Here is a 16,136-nt window from a genome sequence, read left to right as displayed (position 1 = left end):
ATGTCACTAATGCCATACTTTTCAAGTTTGTAAACAATCAATGCATGGTTTACAGAATCAAATGCCTTTGTGAGGTCACAGAAAATTCCTACCACCTTATTTCTCTTGTCTAATGATGTACTCTCCTGGTGAAAACCAAATTGATTGTTTAGAATAACAGTATATTTTACAATGAAGTTTTGGATTTGTTCAACAGCAAGTTTTTCAGATATTTTAGACAGGACTGGGAGAATTGAGGTAGGATGATAATTTCCCATGATCTCTCTTGATCTCTTCTTGAAGAGTGGTTTGACTTCAGCATATTTCAGTACCTCTGGGAAACAGCCCTCTTCAAAACATTGATTTATTATTTTAGCTAGTGGGTTTGCAGTTCTGTTATATACCACTTCAATAACTTTGGTGGGTATTCCATCCCAACCTGCACATTTTTTAATGTTAGAATAGCATTTTCTACATCCTAGACAAAAACTTTTAAGAATTTTGTAAAGTTTTCACCAAGGCCAAAGGAATTTACTTTGTTGTGATAATCTGTTATACCTGCATTAGACTTTGCTACATTTATAAAGAATTCATTAACATACTCTGGTATTTGAGTTGGATTTACAATAGTGTTTTCTTCAATGTCAGTTTTTGAAATTTCTTGGTTACAAGCCTTAACACCTAATGATTTAATGACTGACTACACAGCCTTTGTCTTATTTTTATTATTTAAAATTATCCTGTTACTTGCCAGTTGTTTTGCAGCCCTGACAACTCTTTTAAATATTGTTTTATAGAGTCTACCATATTTAATGAAATCAATATCTGTATTATATTTTAGTTCTCAGTGCAGTTGCCTTTTCCTTACAATCGAAATTTTTGCGCCGTGGGTAATCCACTTTACTTTATTTGTTATTTTATTGCTGCAGAGTCTAGGTGGAAATGTTTCATTAAAGACACCAAGAAAACTTGACCTGCTTGATCACCAGATTTGCCTCTGGTTGAGCATGAATGGGATGTTATCAGATGAAAACTTCAGTGTCATCTACAAACAGCATTGACCATCACTTTATTGACTGACTTAGTGCAATGGGCGTAGAGCTCCATCCCACAATCTAATATCTGGCACCTGTACAACACAATACATGCACATTTGATGCTTGCATACAACATTCTGGTGGTTACACCAGTTATTAACATACCAACATTTCACATTTGCAATGGTTTATCTCAACCAACATTCGGGGTACTATTTTGTACAACTAACTTCCAACTCAGCTAAAAGAAATAAAAACATTGTCTACATTTAAGGAAGCAATATTTAAATTCTTAATGACCAACTGCTATTATAGTATAAATGAATATCTGCAGTAACCTCGTAGCAAGTAACTACATTCATTTACTGTATGTAAATAGTACCATAAATCAAATGCTTGCCACAGCCTCAATGTATTTACTTGTAATGTAAATCTTTGGGTAGCAGAAGAGATATTGAATTTAACTGATGAAAGGAGAAAATACAAAAATGCAGTAAATGAAGCAGGTGAAAAGGAATACTAACATCTCAAAAATGAGATCGACAGAAAGTGCAAAATGACTAAGCAGAGATGGCTGGAGGATAAATGTAAGGGAGTATAGAGGTGCATATCACTTGGGTAAGATAGATACAGAAAAATTAAATAGACCTTTGGAGAAAAGAGAACCAATTGCGTGGATATCAAGAGCTCAGATGGAAACCCAGTTCTAAGCAAAGAAGGGAAAGCAGAAAGGTGGAAAGAGTATATACAGTCTCTTTACAAGGGCGATGTTCTTGAGGACAATATTATAGAAATGGAAGAGAATGTAGATGAAGACGAAATAGGAGATACGATACTACGTGAAGAGTTCGACAGAGCACTGAAAGACCTAAGTCGAAACAAGGTCCCGGGAGTAGACAACATTCCATTAGAACTACTGACAGCCTTGGGAGAGCCAGGCCTAACAAAACTCTACCATCTAGTGACCAAGATGTAATAGACAGGCGAAGTACCCTCAGACTTCAAGAAGAATATAATAATTCCAATTGCAAAGAGAGCAGGTGTTGACAGATGTGAAAATTACCGAACTATCAGTTTAATAAGGCCACGGCTGCAAAATACCAACACGAATTCTTTACAGACAAATGGAAAAACTTGTAGAAGTCAACCTCGGGGAAGATCAGTTTGGATTCCGTAGAAATATTGGAACATGTGAGGCAATACTGACCCCACAACTGATCTTAGAAAATAGATTAAGGAAAGGCAAACCAATGTTTCTAACAATTGTAGACTTTGAGAAAGCTTTTGACAATGTTGACTGGAATATTCTCTTTCAAATTCTGAAGGTGGCAGGGGTAAACTACAGGGAGCAAAAGGCTATTTACAATTTGTACAGAAACCAGAAGGCAGTTGTAAGAATTGAGGGGCATGAAAGGGAAGCAGTGGTTGGGAAGGGAGAGTGACAGGGTTGTAGCCTATCCCTGATGTTATTCAATATGTATATTGAGCAAGCAGTAAAGGAAACAAAGAACAAATTAAGAGTAGGAATTAAAATCCATGGATAAGAAATAAAAACTTTGAGGTTTGCCAATGACATTGTAATTCTATCAGAGACAGCAAAGGACCTGGAAGAGCAGTTGAACGGAATGGACAGTGTCATGAAAGGAGGGTATAAGATGAACACCAACAAAAGCAATACGAGGATAATGGAATGTAGTCAAATTAAATCGGGTGATGCTGCAGGAATTAGATTAGGAAATGAGACACTTAAAGTAGTAAATGAGTTTTGCTATTTGGGGAGCAAAATAACATGATGGTCAAAGTAGAGATGATATAAAATGTAGACTGGCAATGGCAAGGAAAGCGTTTCTGAAGAAGAGGAATTTGTTAACATCGAGTATAGATTTAAGTGTCAGGAAGCTGAAAGTATTTGTATGGAGTGTAGCTATGTATGGAAGTGAAACGTGGATGATAAATAGTTTAGACAAGAAGAGAATATAAGGTTTTGGAATGTGGTGCTACAGAAGAATGCTGAAGATTAGATGGGTAGATAACATAACTAATGAGGAGGTATTGAATAGAATTGGAGAGAAAAGAAATTTGTGGCATGACTATAAGAAGGGATTGGTTGGTAGGGCATATTCTGAGGCGTCAAGGGATCACCAATTTAGTATTGGAGGGCTGTGTGGAGCGTAAAAATCGTAGAGGGAGACGAAGAGATGAATTCACTAAACAGATTCAGAAGGATGTAGGTTGCAGTAGGTAATGGGATATGAAGAATCTTGCATAGGATACAGTAGCATGAAGAGCTGCATCAGACCAGTCTCTGGACTGAAGATCACAACAACATATGTGTGATGTTGTCTATTGCTCTAATGGCCAAATGACAATAAAATTATTATTATTTCTTTCTTGTCTCAGACGTTATGTCTGGTTAAAAATGGAAGGTGACACGGACCTTGATCAAGTGTGACTTCCTTTTAACTGTACGGTATATGTTACATTGCATTTAGGAACTTTCGGGTAATTGAACAAGTGTCAATAATTACAGATTTCTGTAGTTGTATATATAAGTTTGGATGTAGCTGTATTGCATTGATGTACTGGTGGATATTGTGTGGTATGACTCCTGTAGTTGATAGTATAATTGGTATAATGTCAACTTTATCCTGATGCCACATGTCCTTGACTTCCTCAGCCAGTTGGATGTATTTTTCAATTTTTTCTCCTGTTTTCTTTTGTATATTTGTTGTATTGGGTATGGATATTTCGATTAGTTTTGTTAATTTCTTCTTTTTATTGGTGAGTATGATGTCAGGTTTGTTATGTGGTGTTGTTTTATCTGTTATAATGGTTCTGTTCCAGTATAAATTGTATTCATCGTTCTCCAGTACATTTTGTGGTGCATACTTGTATGTGGGAACGTGTTGTTTTATAAGTTTATGTTGTAAGGCAAGCTGCTGATGTATTATTTTTGCTACATTGTCATGTCTTCTGGGGTATTCTGTATTTGCTAGTATTGTACATCCACTTGTGATGTGATCTACTGTTTCTATTTGTTGTTTGCAGAGTCTGCATTTATCTGTTGTGGTATTGGGATCTTTAATAACATGCTTGCTGTAATATCTGGTGTTTATTGTTTGATCCTGTATTGCAATCATGAATCCTTCTGTCTCACTGTATATATTGCCTTTTCTTAGCCATGTGTTGGATGCGTCTTGATCGATGTGTGGCTGTGTTAGATGATACGGGTGCTTGCCATGTAGTGTTTTCTTTTTCCAATTTACTTTCTTCGTATCTGTTGATGTTATGTGATCTAAAGGGTTGTAGAAGTGGTTATGAAATTGCAGAGGTGTAGCCGATGTATTTATATGAGTGATTGCTTTGTGTATTTTGCTAGTTTCTGCTCGTTCTATAAAGAATTTTCTTAAATTGTCTACCTGTCCATAATGTAGGTTTTTTATGTCGATAAATCCCCTTCCTCCTTCCTTTCTGCTTAATGTGAATCTTTCAGTTGCTGAATGTATGTGATGTATTCCATATTTGTGGCATTGTGATCGTGTAAGTGTATTGAGTGCTTCTAGGTCTGTGTTACTCCATTTCACTACTCCAAATGAGTAGGTCAATATTGGTATGGCATAAGTATTTATAGCTTTTGTCTTGTTTCTTGCTGTCAATTCTGTTTTCAGTATTTTTGTTAGTCTTTGTCTATATTTTTCTTTTAGTTCTTCTTTAATATTTGTATTATCTATTCCTATTTTTTGTCTGTATCCTAGATATTTATAGGCATCCGTTTTTTTCCATCGCTTCTATGCAGTCGCTGTGGTTATCCAATATGTAATCTTCTTGTTTAGTGTGTTTTCCCTTGACTACGCTATTTTTCTTACATTTGTCTGTTCCAAAAGCCATATTTATATCATTGCTGAATACTTCTGTTATCTTTAGTAATTGGTTGAGTTGTTGATTTGTTGCTGCCAGTAGTTTTAGATCATCCATGTATAGCAGATGTGTGATTTTGTGTGGGTATGTTCCAGTAATATTGTATCCATAATTTGTATTATTTAGCATGTTGGATAGTGGGTTCAGAGCAAGGCAGAACCAGAAAGGACTTAATGAGTCTCCTTGGTATATTCCACGCTTAATCTGTATTGGCTGTGATGTGATATTATTTGAATTTGTTTGGATATTAAGTGTGGTTTTCCAATTTTTCATTACTATGTTTAGGAACTGTATCAATTTAGGATCTACTTTGTATATTTCCAATATTTGTAGTAACCATGAGTGGGGTACACTATCAAAAGCTTTTTGGTAATCAATGTATGCGTAGTGTAGCGACCTTGTTTAGTTTTAGCTTGATATGTCACCTCTGCATCTATTATCAGTTGCTCTTTACATCCTCGTGCTCCTTTGCAACAGCCTTTTTGTTCTTCATTTATAATTTTGTTCTGTGTCGTATGTGTCATTAATTTCTGTGTAATGACTGAAGTTAATATTTTGTATATTGTTGGTAGGCATGTTATGAGGCAATATTTAGCTGGGTTTGCTGTGTCTGCTTGATCTTTAGGTTTCAGATAAGTTATTCCTTGTGTAAGTGTATCAGGGAATGTGTATGGGTCTGCAATGTAACTGTTAAATAATTTAGTTAGATGTGAATGTGTTGAGGTGAATTTCTTCAGCCAGAAATTTGCTATTTTATCATTTCCAGGGGCTTTCCAATTGTGAGTAGAATTAATTGCTTGGGTGACTTCATGTTGCAAAATTATCACTTCAGGCATTTGTGGTATCATCTTGTACGTATCTGTTTCTGCTTGTATCCACCGTGCATGCCTGTTATGTTGTACCGGGTTTGACCATATGTTGCTCCAGAAGTGTTCCATGTCTGTTATGTTTGGTGGATTGTCTATTTTAATGTGTGTGTTATCTGTTGTCTGGTAAAATTTCTTTTGGTTTGTGTTGAATGTTTAGTTTTGTTCCCTTCTATTTTCACTTTTTTTGTATCTTCTAAGTCGTTTGGCCAATGCTTGTAATTTCTGCTTCTTTTCATCTAATTGCTCTATCAAAATTATTATTATTATTATTATTATTATTATTATTATTATTATTATTATCATCTTAAATGTGTTACCTAGACAATTGTATTCACAAATTTTCATTACTCTACATTAATTACCTTTTGGTCTTGTGACGTTTTTTGCATCAGTGTAGAACTGCAGTCACATTTGTTCACACTCAGAACAGTAAGAACACATATAATTGCAGTTGTGTCTCTAAAAGTGAGGTGAAGTGTAAATGATGCTATTCCAGCAAAGAGAAAGTGCAAAAATGCAGAAACTGCCATATCTATATAACATGTGTAACAAAGTTTCTTCTGCCGTCAGCCTCCACTAACAAAGAGGGAAGAACAAGTGCCAGCAACATCAATGACCACAGGAAATGCTTTGTAAATAAAAGCGAAGCACATCTGGTGTAAAATTCTCTTTAATGAATTGCAGTAAGTTTAAGATAGAGAAACCAATAATAACTCATAAATCTTTCTACTTACTTTAGTTGCTCTTCTACTTTGATAACCATAACTACTATAGGTGCTGCATGGTCATTGATACCAGTTTCAAGATGGAAACCCCCAAAGAGGTCAGGTTTATTTATTGCCATTAGATCCAATACATTTTCATCATGATTCAGGTTCCAAACTCTCTGTTCAGAGAAGGCTGTTAGTGATTTTAGACAGGATATTTTGTCATTCTTGCCCCTAACAAATCTATGATTACATCGGTTGATTATTGGATGATTAAAATGTTCTTGAGTGATTACACTGTGATTGGGGGAACTTATATACTAGTGAACTGAGGCTTTCTCTAGAGCTTTTGTTACACCAGGGGCTGAGTCTGGTGGTCTATAGAGGAATCCAGTTATAAGTTTATGCCCATTCCTGACATGGACTCTTGCCCAAACACTCTCAACTGCAGCTTCAGTTTCAATCTCAGTGGATCTGAGTCTCTGTCTGCTGTGACCAACACATCACCTCCATTTCCCATTTGCTCATCCTCTGGATATACATTTAAATGTTTCCCAAAAGTCCCACTGCTGTTAATGTTGGTTTTTAACCAGCTTTCCGTTCCTACTGTTATGATAGCTTCACTGCTTTTAAGGAGCATTTCAAACTCTGACACTTTGTGTGAAAACTTAAGCAGTTAATCACTAGGATTTTAATATTCTGGCCTGTGGGACACTGTTATTTTGATATAACTGATACTTCCATGTCTCTTACAGCTGTCGGTATCTAGACTGGATGGAGAATCACATATTCTAAAAAATCTTTGTGTGTAACCCACACACAGATGGCTACCTGGATAGCAGCCTCTGATGTGTACTGCACACCTGACCCATTTAGGGGGCCCAACAGTTCTCAGTCCTATAGTGCAAGTCTAGGAAGCCGCAAACTAGCTTATCATAGGACCTTCGAAGCTGGAACAGCCTCTTTGACAAGTTGAAAAAGACATTCATGAGTATACACAGAGAACACAAGGTGATCCTCCCCACCCTTTACACCCATTTCCCTAATGCTGCCATTGTTTATTAATGAAACACCCAATATTGTGGATGTTCCATAATATTAATTTATTTCATTCACCAGTTTCCAGGTTGCAAGGCTATCATCAGACTTTAACTGATCATCATCATCATCATCATCATCAAAGAGAGTGCAATACTGGTGAGCAAAATTACAAACCATGTTAAACATTGTGACTGAGGTACAAACACACAGTAAATGTCGTTTTTGATAGTGCAATGGCAATGTAACTGAAACTCCCTCCCCCCCCCCCTTCCACACACACACATACATGCACTTCCCTCCAGTACAAATTTGGTGTTCCTCGATTTCTCAGAATGTGTCCTATCAATTGGTCCCTTCTTCTAGTCAGGTCGTGACACAAATTTCTTTTCTCCCCAGTTCTATTGAGTACCTCCTCATCAGTTACATCATCTATCCACCTAATCTTCATTATTCTTCTGTATCACCACATTTCAAAATCTTATATTCTCTTCTTGTCTAAACTGTTCGTTGTCTATGTTTCACTTCAATATATGGATACACTCCATACAAATACTTTCAGAAAAGACTTGATGATACTTAAATCTAGATTCAGTTTTAACAAATTTCTCTTCCTAACAAACACAATTCTTGCAATTGCCAGTCTACATTTTATATCCTCTCTACTTCTGCCATCAGTTATTTTGCTACCCAAATAGCATGACTCACCTGTTACTTCAAGTGCCTCATTTCCAAATCTAATTCCCTCAGCATCACATGATTTGATATGATGACATCCCATTATATTTATTTTATTTTTGTTGATGTTCATCTCATATCCTCCTTTCAAGACACTGTCCATTCTGTTCATCTGTTCTTCCAAGTCCTTAGCTTTCTCTGGCAGAATTACAATGTCATCAGTAAACCTCAAGGTTTTTATTTCTTCTCTGTGGATTTTAATTCCTACTTCAAATTTTTCTTTTGTTTCCTTTGCTGCTTGCTCAATACACAGATTGAATAACATTGGGGATAGACTACAACCTTGTCTGACTCCCTTCTCAACCACTTCTTCAAAACTCAAGAATTTTTATGCACTATTGATAATTTTACAACGAAATAGGCTAAATCATTGTTGTATAATACAAGATGTAGTAATATATGTGGATATACAGAAGTAAAATAAACTAATATAAATTAACTGTAGTATACATATTAGACATCACAGTAATCATTTACACTACCGGAAGATTTCTCAGAGCTAGCTTCCATAAGTTATACTATGATGTTGTATGGTACAAACACTGTGTAATAATAACTGCATAGAGTACATCTACGTCTATATTCTGCAAACTACTGTGAGCTCATGGCAGAGGGTGCATCCCATTGTACCAGTACATAGGATATAATTATACAAAACATAGAAGCACAATTATAAAAAGCATAAACCTACCACATAATGATACAGTAGACTATAGGAAAATTTGTTACATGCTAATACCCTCTTCAGACATCTAAAAGAATTCTTTAATATGGTAAAATGGGTGATCTGATAGACAGCTGTACCATTTGATTTAAAAAATTTTTGGATACATGGTCCAAACAGGTATTGGTAATTTGTTGAAAATTTTGAGTGGGTTCACTTTGTGAGAATTTCCAGTTCTTCCTAACCCATGCTTTGGTATATCTAAATTAGCCTTAGCTCTGGTGTTGTGTTCATGAGTTTTTCCCCTAGCAGTAAATACTGAAACATTACTTTTAGCATAGAGCACAGACACATGTAAGTATAAATCTATATTTGTGAGAGTTCTGAGCCTGGGAAAAAAGAGGATGACAGTGCTCCATGTATCCTGCAAGGAAAAATACCAGGGAAGAGAAGCGTTGGCTGGAGAAGAATATCCTGACTTAAGAACATCAGAATGTGGATCTCTAAAACATCTACAAAGCTATTTAGAGCTGAAAGTGACAGGAAAAGCACTTCTAAGGTGGTTGCCAACATCCAGAATGGATAGAAACCAGAAGAAGAAGAAGAATAAGAAGAGGAGGGAAGTGGCCTCATGCAATCAGACCATACAACATATGTGGCTGGAATAGTCCAAAGTATGTCATCCTAGAGTAATCAAGCTCACTAAATCACTTAGCTTCAAATTGAGTTGACACACCATAGGTATTTTTTCACATATGTGATTGATATGTTTCTCCCAGTGGAGTCTAGAGTCAATATAAATATCTAAAAAATTTACTGACTTATTTTCTATTTCATTAGACATTCCCTTTAGGAGTTTTTGGGTTTTATCAGTCTTTCACAGAAGCTTATTAGCTACAAACCAGTACAAGTCTGCATCAAGAGTTTCTTTTGTTATCCTATTCCGATCTGAGATTCTCTGATTTTTGGTAAGTAGCACTATATCATCTGCATAACCTATGTCAGAATGAGCTACATTATTAGACAAATCATTGATTGCTGCACTGAGGGAGAAGAGTCCGAAAATAGATCCTTGTGGAACACCTGTGCTGATTTCTGTTAAGGAGGAATTTACGTTTTTGACTAAGACAGACAGTTTTCTGTTGCTTAAATGACAATGCATCACAGTTAATGTGTTCCCACACACTCCATAAAACTCTAGCTTCCTTATTAATATGTCAACAGGAATGCAATCAAATACTTTGCTTTTGTCACATAATAGCAGTGATAGCAGAAGATCATGTTTTTCAAAGTACAGGGTGTTCGATAAGTAACTGTGCAGTTCATAACTTGCCATATTAAAGTCATGGAAGCTATACAAGATGCTGGACGTGATCCCCTTGAAGTTGAAGACACAATTGCACACATTTTTGCATGTTCTTGAAGATGTTGTGGAGAACATCAGGAGTGATGTTCCAAATGTGACATATCAGTACAGTTTGGAGTTCTTGTATGGTGGGCAGGTGGCCTTCATAAGCCCTTCCCTTCAACATATCCCTTGGAAAGTAATTTGGTAGAGCCAAATCGGGTGAACATGGAGGCCAGAGACCTCAAGAGATGATGTGGTCTCCAAAGATGTCCTTTAAAAAGTTTATCACCTTGTGGGCAGTATGTGCAGTCACCCTATCCTGTTGGAATCAGGCATTCTCAATTTTGCCTTCATTCAGTTCGTCTAGGAAGGGCTCCAGAATTCAGGTGCAATACTGTTCTGCATTTATGTTGTTCTGAAAGATCAGTCCATGATGTATTTACAAGTCACAGCACACCAAACACCAAACTGTTGATCACGCAGTGGGGACACATTAAATTCATTTGGCTTCTCCATAGTCCACACATGACTATTCTAGCTATTCACATAACCAGAGAGGTGAAACCATGTCTCATCCATGAAAAATGTTGTGTCAAGAATCTCCTCACCATTGTCCTGCAGAAAGAACAGAAACCAGTTGCAAAAGTTCTCATACTCTGGGTGAAAGCTGTCTCTCAGTTCATGCACAACCAACATTTTGTACTGATGCATAGACAGTGACTTCTGGAGAATCTTCGGATGTGGATGACCTGTCTGGTTTTGGAGCATTATGAATGCTTCTGGTCTTTTGAAACTTGGTGATGAGTTTCCTTAGAGCACTGTCATTAGGCATCATCATTCCTGGGAACTTGCTGCAAATGCAGCTTCTATTTCTGAGGTAAACTTGTCTCCATTGTGGAACACGTGCTCCACAAGAAACACTCTTTGTTCAGTCGTCAGCATGATGACCTGGATTGCAATGATGTCACTCAAGATGTTGATCTTCAATCAAACCAGACCTGTGAACAAATACAAATACCTTGTCAAGTATGGTTCAAATACATTAAACAATGGAAAATGTTGTATTAATAATTGACAATGATATCAGTCATTCCTTAGCACACTACAACATGGCACTGCATAGTTACTTTCTGAGCACCCAGTAGCTGCTTATTTGTATGTGTAGCAGTGCCTAAATATTGGCACAGTTGAGACTACTCTGTAACTGTGGGGAAATTATTTGTTCCATTTTTTAAAAACTCTTTAACTTGTGATACCTTCAGTGATTTCAGAAGTACCCAAATTCTACACATTTATTAAAAATAAAATCTAATGGTGTAGGGACTGAGTGTGTTGTCTTTTTAATAATGTAATTCAACAACCAATAGCAGTACTGACTTTAAGAATTTGAAAACAGTGTCTATAATATCAGCAAGTGGAATATTAATCCATTTAATACCTGGTGAAGGGCTCCAATCAGGTAAACTGGTGATGAATTTGTTCCTTTAATATAGCTTATGTTTTTTAATGAGTTTAAAAAGTGGTGATTTCGTTCCTTGGGGTCCAGTGGAGCTGCTTGTGTACACTTTGAAATGACCCCTTGTTTTATTATTTGCCACGCTGTCTTGCATTTATTGGGGACCCTTTCTATACAGTTTTCCACTGCCAGTTTTTTTGCGATGAGGAGCTTACTTTGTAGAATTTTTTGCATTTCTCTCTCTGTTCTGTCTTTTGTGTACAAGCATGCTTATGTATCTGGTGCAGTATGAGCATGTTTCCCCTGATTACTGCAAGTTCTTCAGAAAACCAGTTCAGCCTTTTATTTTTAGGTGTAATTGGAGATCTATTTTTCCTTTATGGAGAACAATAATACCATAAATTATGTATATTTCTTAAAAAGTTATCAAAGGCCAGTTCAGCTCCCCTTTTCCCTGAGTGGCAATTATATACGAAGTCCCAGTTTGCTCTACCTAGTCTTTTAGTAAACACTCTTATATACACTTCCTTTTGCCCTCTCAATAGTACCACTTAAAATTCCTCCATTTTAGTTGGTTGCCTCTGATACAGTGTGAGGAGTAAAGGCTCATGATCTACCAACACTTCTCCTGAAAGTCTGACTGTGAAGTCTTCCCTGTGGAAATTCACTACAGTATTGTCTATGCAGGCATTCATAGGTATAGCACAGTTATTTGTACAATGTATGTCCAATAATCTTAGCATATTCAGAAGTTTCCTTGGGATGTGCCCCTCTGTGTTTGCCATTTCTATCTTAAAATAACCACATATACCAATTCTTGACTTATTCTTCAAGATTTTTTAAATATTAACTCACATTTTAAAATAAACAAGTTTACATCTCCATCTGGAGATTTATAGAGGCTTAACTACAACTACATTTTCATTCTCTATTTTTACACATCTAAGCTCCCCATTCAGTTCTGAGCAATATGTAGACAAATCAACTGTGGTAAATTTTACTCATTGTTTGACAAAACTTCCAGCCTCACCATTCTTTCTCTGTTTTCTGCACATCATGTCTGCAACAACATATCCTTGGGGAACAAATATATGAGGCATGTCCACAAAGTAAGTTCCATTTGATTATATAAAACAAACGTGTACAGATACAGAAAAAATATTTATTGTACAAAACTCTACAACTGTTAAACTACTTTTCCACATATCTTCTGAAATTTTGTAGGCACTTGTCATAGTGTGGCACAAGTTTTTGTATGCCTTCTTCATAGAAGGTTGCTGCCTGTGTATTCAACCATGTGGTAACATGTTCTTTCAGCTCATCATCATCGTTGAAGTGTTGACCACCAAGGACAGATTTTAGGTGTAAGAAGAGATGAAAGTCACTAGGAGCGATGTCCGGGCTGTACGGAGGATTATCAAACACATCCCAGTGAAGTTCCCATAAGAGTTGTTTCGTCACATTCGCCATGTGAGGTCGGGCATTATCGTGGGAAAAAACAACACCTTTTGACAGTAATCCTCGGTGCTTGTTCTGTATTGCACAGTGCAGTTTCTTAACGGTCTCACAGTAACCATGTGTGTTGATTGTTTGGCCTCATGGTAAGAAATCAACCAGCAAAATGATTTTTCTGTCCCAAAAAATGGTGCACATGACTTTTCAAGGTGTCAAGATTTGCTTAGGCTTAACCTTTGTTGGGGATGAAGTGTGCCTCCATTTCACTGATTGCCATTTTGTTTCAGGGGTGTCATATGATACCCAAGTTTCATCCCCCCTGACTATCTGAGAAAGAAAACCATCACCTTCTTCACTGTAGTGTGTCAAAAACTGAAGTTCACTGTCCATCTGTTGTTTCTTGTGTTGTTCAGTAAGAATTTTGGGTATCCAATGTGAGCAAAATTTCGAAATTTCAGTTTTTGAGTAACAATTTCATGAATTAGTGATCATGAGATTTGCATAACTTCCATAGCAAGGGCACTAATTATAAACTTACAGTTGTGCTTAATCTTCTCTTCAATTGTGTGAACCAGTTCATCAGTAACCACAGACAGACGTCCACTTCGTTCTTCATTGTGCACTTCATCACATCCTTCATTGAACAGTCTGACCCATCTTCTAACCATTGAATCACTCATAGCATTTTGTCCATAAACCTCGCAGATTTGCTGATGAATTTCCTTTGGTTTAACTTTCTTTGCATTTAGAAAACGAATCACAGATCTTATTTCACACACAGAGGCATTTTCAATTACGGCTGAAATTATAAAGAAGCACTACAAAGCTCACGTTGGCAGCAGCGAAAATGCCATACATGTCTTCTCCTTGAGTCAGAGTAACTGCCATGCATGCTCGGAACTGCAATCATAGCACTGCTGTGTATAGAAATAGAAACGGAACTTATGTTGTGGATGACCCTTGTATTTACTTGGCCTTGGGTTAACCAGTGCTCAGATACACATGTAATGTCAACATGCTGATTTATTTCTAATGCAACATATGTCAATTTGTAGAAAAGTGAGTAGTTTGCCTCTATCTGTATTCCTATGGGAGACAATTGTGTCTATATGTGAACAACATTTCTGAGCACTATTTTGATGGTCATTTAACCTATGTGAATACAGGGGGACACTTTGTTTTCTCAAGCTGGACATAGAGGGGTTAGTTGTCTGCACATTTGTTGAAAGAAGTGAAGAATGTTATGCATCTGTATTTACAATTTTGGTGACTAGCTGGAGCAAGATAGTTCATAACAAATCTTCATTGCAGTTACTCACATTCCTGCTTCTGGTAGATGAACTAGTGGCAGCACTATCCTCCTTCTTGACTGCTGATGTGACTGTATCTGAAGTTCTGTTGCAGTCTGTTGAAGTGGTTGCTGCTGTTGGTTCAGTAGCAAGTTCTACGTATGGTTCATATGACCATAGTTCCTCTGACAGTCTTTTGGGATTTACTTTTGATCCCTTCACTCATCAATTTTCCTATCGTGCACTTTTCTTTACAGTTCAAGTGAAGTCCATGTCTGATAAAACAGACTCTATCAAGTGAGCTGATATCTATTAATTTAACATTACTGAACACCTTACATGTGTTTCTTTAACTTTTTCATTTATTCTATGAATTTCATTGCTTACAGGTGAGGATTCTGGCAGGTCATGTCTGTGGTTGAAGTTTACAAGTATGATATTTGTATTAGTTTGAAGTAATAGAAGTCTCAAGAACTGTTTACACATGTTTGTCACTCTATTGTTGTAAATGTCATTTTCTCCAGCACAAATCATTATGCTATCCTGTTTAGTGTAGTCATTCTTCACAATATTTTTCTTCATTTCTTTGAAATTGGCACCTCCAATGTTTTGCTAATGCTTCTAAGTTTTTGAGAAAGTCCTTTTTTGTAGTTGTCTCCATATACAATGATTTTTGTTTCTTTCTTCTTCTCAGTGCATAATTCATTTTCACTTGCACTTTTTGTACGTCTGTTTGGGCTGTTTTTTACAGACATATTTGTAGTATCATTAATGGTGTTGTTCATTTGTTGTGTTTTCATTCTGTTGTGCACTTCCAGTGGAGGAAGAGCACTTTAATCATTGTTCATTTTGCTGCATTTTTCTGTAGCCCCTAAGAGTAGCAAATTTATTCATGGTACTTAGTATGTTTGCACATTTAGTTTTGTTTTGCACAACATTTAGTGAGACGCTATTTGTAGATCAGTGCCATGGGTCACTGTTTACATCCCAATTACTCAAATGACAACACTGTTTAAGAGACAGTTGCTTTCCTAAATTTGCAGTTTTGTCACTCAGAGCATTGTATTTAGTTCCCTATCATGCCCCCCCCCCCCCAACTCTTAAAACTGATAAAATTTTAGGTAAAAAGAGGAAGAAGCAAGCTAGGCCTCCACTGTCCACAATGAAAAACACAGGCAAACAGGCAAGGAAATGGTACAGATTACCTTTTATAGGGAAAATATCAAATAGCATAAGTAACATCAGTGTTTTTCTATGTCCCCCAGACAACAGGTGGTTTCTTGTTCAATGCAAAAGACATACAACCAGCTACCACAAAAAGTGTAGTTTATAAAATCACATGCCAGGAGTGTCAGTCTCACTTCATTGGCCGGCTGGGAGGTCAATCTGTACCAGGCTTAAGGAACACCACAGAACCTGGAGATTGAGGAAGCCTGATTCAGCCCTTGCAGAACATTGCCTGAATAATAATCACAAATACATAGTAGATGTACGAGTCCTACATACAGAGGAAAAGGGGGCCAGACTCGACCGATTAGAAATTTTAGAAATGAAAAACAGATGTGTATATCCCCACACCTATTATTAAACGAGCAAACCCAATTCAGTTATTCAACTCTTTTTAGATGAGATCACAAT

This window comes from Schistocerca nitens, chromosome 9 (genome assembly GCF_023898315.1).
Source record: "Schistocerca nitens isolate TAMUIC-IGC-003100 chromosome 9, iqSchNite1.1, whole genome shotgun sequence".
NCBI lineage: Eukaryota > Metazoa > Arthropoda > Insecta > Orthoptera > Acrididae > Schistocerca > Schistocerca nitens.
Note: the sequence above shows the minus strand (reverse complement) of the source record.